At 45.3% G+C, this 5,855-nt stretch overlaps 1 protein-coding gene across 6 annotated transcripts in view; it reads right to left on the bottom strand.

The window, feature by feature from the left end:
* The window catches only part of GNA12 (G protein subunit alpha 12), a 106,704-nt gene that overhangs the window by 17,085 nt on the left and 83,764 nt on the right, over positions 1–5,855 (bottom strand). The gene's annotated exons all lie outside the window — the stretch shown is intronic.

A 5,855-nucleotide genomic window follows, 5' to 3' on the forward strand; every position in this document is an offset into this window, starting at 1 on the left:
TGCTGTTATAACTGGGTTCAATTAGGTTAAGAAATGCTGGTAACGAATAACAACGCTAAAAAATCTTAGCAGATCAACAAAGTACAGAGAGAACCAAATAGAACATTTAGAACTAAAAGGTAGAGTATCCAACATAAAGAATTTAACGGAGGGACTTAGATTGGAGATGACACGGGGAAGAATTGGCGAACTTTGAAATTAGATCAGCAGACATTATCCAGGGGCTCCCGTCGTGGCGCAGCGGAAACGAATCCGACGAGGAACCATGAAGTTGCACGTTGGATCCCTGGCCTCGCTCCGTGGGTTAAGGATCTGGCATTGCCGTGAGCTGTGATGTAGGTCGCAGATGTGGCTTGGACCCCGTGTGGCTGTGGCTGTGGTGTAGGCCGGCAGCTATAACTCCAGTTAGACCCCTAGCCTGGGAACCTCCATATGCCGTGGGTGCGGCCCTTAAAAAAAAAAAAAAAAAAGACAAAAAAAACAAAAAATTATCCAGTCCCCAAAAGAGAAAAGAAAAAAAGAAGAAGAAGATATTGACTCCAGCATCTGTGGGAGCAATTTCAAAAGGTCAAACACACCTCAATTGGAATCTAACAAGAGAGAACAGTATCAGGCAGAAAAAACATGTTTTTTAAAAAAAGCAGAAAACTCTCCAAGTTTGGGGAAAGACATAAATTAACAGATTCCAAGAAGCTCCACAAATTCCAAACACAACGAACGTGAGGAAAACCACGCCAAGGCTGTTAGACAAGACGCTTCCAAAGGCATCCACGGGTCAGAGAAGAAACCCCACTTTGCTGGTGTGACATGTAAGCAGCCTGGCTGGCGGCTGTCACGCCAGTCCTCACAACAAAGAGGTGAACCAACTGAACGTCGACAGCTCCTCGCAAACCTGCCAGCGAACGGATGCGACGGGGCCCCTGCGGTCCTCCACCCCGCAGCGCCAGGCAGACGCAGAGGACACCTCGCCAGGCCCAGCCCGTCTGGCTCGGGCGGCAACTGATAGACGCACGTATGTCCTGCTTCCACACAACATCACCAGGCAGACGAAGAGGCAGAGCCACGGTCTGCAGACACAGAACGAGGGTCAGACCCAGACTCAGACATGGCAAAGATTCTGCAGTGAAGACATGAGCACATTCAAACAACCTGATCAACGTGCTAAGGTTTACACACAGGGCTGATCTCAGCAGACCGAGGAAAGCGCCCAGGTTCAAATGGAAATGCTGGAAAGCACAAAGAAACTACAACATAAACCACAAAGTATTTTCAGTTGAACAATAAGCAAAGTATCAAAATTTGTGAGATGTAGTTAATGCAGTACCGAGGGGAGAAATGTGTAGCTTCTTTTTATTTTATTTTATTTATTTATTTTTCCTTCTTTTTACGGCCACACCTGCAGCACATGGAAGTTCCCGGGTTAGGGGTTGAAGTGGAACTGCATCTGCCAGCCTACACCACAGCCACAGCAACTCAGGATCCAAGCCGCATCTTCCATCTACACCGCAACTCGAGGCAATGCCAGATCCTTAACCCACTGAGTGAGGCCAGGAATCGAACCTGTATCCTCGTGCTTACTAGTTGGATTCTCAACCCGCTGAGCCACAACGGGAACTCCTTTTGCTTTTTTGTTTTTTTTTCAATCAAGAAGAAAAATGATCTAAAAACAATGACCAAAGTTTCTATTTCAAAGAGCTTAAGAAAGATGAGCAAGATGAGTAGCAGAAAGAAAATAAAGACCAACTATCCCTGAAATAAAAAATGCACCAACAACGGCAAAGATTCACAAGGCCAGAAGCTGATTCTCCAAAAGGTCGACAAAACCGACGCTCTCCTATCCGAGGTCATCTAGTAAAAAAACAGAAACTGAATCACCAGGAGCAGGAATGAAAGAGGAGAGATACGACTGATCCATGGACATTTAGACTCTGAAGAGAACCTTGCAAACTTCACGCTGGCAACTTGGACCTCTCAGATGAAATGGACAAAAGGCTTTAAAAAATTCAACCTACAAAAGTGACAGAGCAGGCACCAAGAAACCGGAATATATTTACTTAAAAAAATCGAATTTTTTATAAAAAACATTTCTCAAAGGAAAATTTCAGGCGCAAATGGTTTAACTGGTGAATTCCATCAAACACTCAAGAACTAACACCAATCTTGTGCAAACTTTTCCAGAAAACCGAAGAGGAGGGAGCACCTCCTTTTACGAGGCTAGCCTAACACTGAGCCCAAACTGACCCGGACGATTCTCAAGAGGAGCATCACGGGCAATCCCGCTCCTGAAGACAGGCACAGCATCCCTCCCCAAACCTCAGCACCTTGTGCTGCTGTGATTTTACGGTAGGAAAGATACACGAATGGTCTTTATCCTACTCTAGGCACAGAGCTCTTAAACCCTTTGGAATTTCTGAAATGATGAGAGCAATTAAGGTGTCTTCTGTAAGGCATACCAAGTCCACGTTCAGCTACACCGCGGTTGATGCGAATGAGGTGACTCTGGAAAGCCCCCAAGGAGGGGGGCTGGTTGCCAGCGGAACCAACCTGGCCAGAGGGTTGGACCTTCCAGCCCCCCAGCCCTCCAAACCTTGGAGGGGAGAGGGGCTCAAAGTCGAATCATTCCCCAAGGTCAATGATTCAATCAGTGATGCCTACATAACAAAGCCTCCGTAAAAATCCCTGAACAGGGGTTTGGAGAGCTTCCAGGTCCACGAACAAGAAGCCGTCCTGTGCCCGGGACCCTCCTGGACCTGGTCCAGGGTGCCTCTTCATCGGCTGTTTGTTCTCATCCTTTGAAACGAACCAGTAATCTCGTAAGGAAGTTACCTTCCTGGGTTCCGTGAGCTGCTCGAGCAAACAAATTGAACCTCAAGAAGGGGTTGGTGGGAACCAGTGACTGAGAGGCAGCCAGTCAGAAGCACAGGTAACCATCCGCTCTCGTAACTGGCGTCTGAAGCGGGTGAGTCGGGGCTGGTCTCGTGGGACGGAGCCTTGAACCTGCGCCACCTGGCGCTTTCTCCAGGTAGATCTCATCAGCGCTGGGTTACGGCGTAGGACACCCGGCTGGGGCCTGGAGATGTGAGCATTGCTGGGTGTGGGGCATCCAGTCTCAGCGGAGTACTCGTGAGTGTCAAAGAGACCCGGAACGTGTTTCCATAGAAGCCAAACCCAACAATACAGAAAAAGGCTGTTAGGTCCATAAAACAGAAAACGAAAACCAGGACAACGAAATGAGAAGAAAACCACAGGAACATTTCATAGATGCAGAAAAAGCATTTGACAGAATTCACTGTGATTCAGAGTTGAGAATGCTCATCAAGCTGTATATTGGGAAAGGAACTTGCTCACACGGATAAAGGGTGTCTTTGAAGAACCTACAGCTAACATCGTAGCTAATGACGAAATACTGACTACGTTCACCCCGAGACTGGGTACAGGCACGCGCACCACTTCTGGTCACCACTGTCTTGGAGGGTCCAGCTACCGCAAAAAAAACCAGGCTGTAAGGATTGGAAGGCAAGACATAAGACTGAATTTGCAGACCACAAAACTGTTTACATACAAAATCCTAAGGAATCTATCAAAACCCAACAATTGAGCCAAGAAATGAGTTTAGCAAAATCACACAAGGCGTAGAAAAAAAAAATCAAGTGTGATTTTACAAGTTAGCAGCCAACAAGTGGAATTTAAAATTCGAAGAGAACAATCCACTTAGTGCTAAGACACACAAAATAGGAATAATTTTTTTGTTTTGCTATAAATTTTGTGTTTTGATGTCAAAACCAGGGAAGTAACGACATGTGTACACAGTTCTTTATCACATCTGTGGACCAAAGTATTGACCCCCCCCCCCCCCGTGTCCCCCAATCAACTGAGCACCAGAGACCTCCCTCTAGCTTCCTTTTTCTAATTTGGGCCTTTTTTTGGGGGGGGGGGGTTCAGGGCCACACTGGTGGCATATGGAGGTTCCCAGGCTAGGGGTCGAATTGGAGCTGTAGCCGCCGGCCTACACCACAGCCACAGCCACACCAGATCCTTAATGCACGGAGCGAGGCCAGGGATTGAACCTGCGTCCCTGAGGATGCTAGTCAGATTCCTTTCCACTGAACCATGACAGGAACTCCTGTTTGGTTTTTTTTTTTTTTTTTGAAGAAACTCCCAAACTGGGTTCAGGATGGCATACTGTACATCCCCACCAGCGAGGAAGGAGGGATCTAATTTTTCCACAACTTCACCAGCCTTCTTGCTACTCTTCATTGGGTCTAAAAAGTACCTCAAAATGGTTTTAATTTGCATCTCCTCTCATGATGCTCAGCATCTCCTCGCCTGCTCGTCTGTCACCGGTCCGTCCTCTTAAGTGAACACTCTTCATTTCTTTTGTCCATTTTCCACTTAGACTGTTTTATTACTGTTGACGTCCAAGGGTTCTTTATATATTTTAGATCTGAGTCCTTCGTTAGCTGTGGGGTTGGCAAATATTTCCTCTCAGTCTGGCTTCTCTTTTCCTCCTCTTAAAAGGGTCTTGATGCAGAGTTCTGGATTTTGATGAAATCAAAATTGAATTTTTTCCCCCGAAAAACGATTTTTTTTCTTTTGTGGGTTGGGTTCTTGGGGTCCCATCTAAGAACTTCACTCAGCCTCAGGTCCCAAAGAAGTCCTACTATGTTATTCTCTCGAAGATTTATAATTTTTACATTTAGCCTATGGATCCAGTTTGAGTTAACTTTTGTATAAGGTGTGAGATTTAGGTCAAGGATCTCTCTCTCTCTCTTTTTTCGGCTTGCAGGTATCCCGCTGCTCCACGCCATTTGTCAACAGGCTACCCTTCCTTCACTGACTGCCTCTGTGCCTCTCTCAGGTCAGCTGGGCGCACCTGTGTGGCGCCATCTCAGGGTCTGTTCCATTGCATGTGTCTACCTCCTTGCCAGCACCCCCCAGTCTTGATGACTGCAGCTGGACACAAAGTCCTCAAGGGAGGTCCAGTGACTCCCCCACGTTATTCTTCAATTTCAAAATGATTTCGGCTCTTCCAGTGCCTTTCCATGTAAATCTTAGAATAGTCATATTTACAAAAGATCCTGCTGAGGCTTGGGTAGGAGTTGTGTTAAATTTGTACATAAATTTAGAGAGAACTGACATATCTACTCTGTTGAGCCTCCTAATCCATGAACATGGTATGTCTCTCCATCAGTTCAGATCTTCTGATTTCTTTCATGAATGTCTTGTAGTTTTTATCCGATCAAGTCCTATTAATGTTTTGCTAAATCTACACCAAAGTTTTACTCTTTTTGAGGGGAGCAACTGTTAATGGTACTGCATTTAAAATTCTATTTCACGTTCATTGCTAGTATATAGAAATAAATTTGATTTTTTCTATTTTGATCTTAAGGCCTGTAACCTTGTTGGACTGACTTCCTAGTTCTGTGACTTTTGGAGTGGATTTCTTGTGTTTTTCTATATCATCTGAGAATAGGAACTACTTTTCTGATTTGTTTAGTTTATATTTCTTTTCTCGTATTTCTTACCTCACTGTACTAGCTAAAACAAAAAAATTTTTAAGTAAAAAACCTCTTCATTGGAAACTGCAGAACATTGGTATAAAAATTCAAGACCTACATAATTAGAGTGATATGCCATGTTCATAAATTTTGAAGGACTTGATATTGTTAAGATGTCAATTCTTGGAGTTCCCGTCATAGTGCAGTGGTTAACGAATCCGACTAGGAACCATGAGGTTGCGGGTTCGATCCTGGCCTTTCTCAGTGGGTTAAGGATCTGGCGTTGCTGTGAGCTGTGATGCAGGTTGCAGACGTGGCTCAGATCCCGCGTTGCTGTGGCTCTGATGTAGGCTGGCG

The sequence above is a fragment of the Sus scrofa genome, chromosome 3 (genome assembly GCF_054392235.1).
Source record: "Sus scrofa isolate SSC_HxYL_T2T_F1_AM1 chromosome 3, Sscrofa_HxYL_maternal_Yorkshire_Landrace_v2.0, whole genome shotgun sequence".
Lineage (NCBI taxonomy): Eukaryota > Metazoa > Chordata > Mammalia > Artiodactyla > Suidae > Sus > Sus scrofa.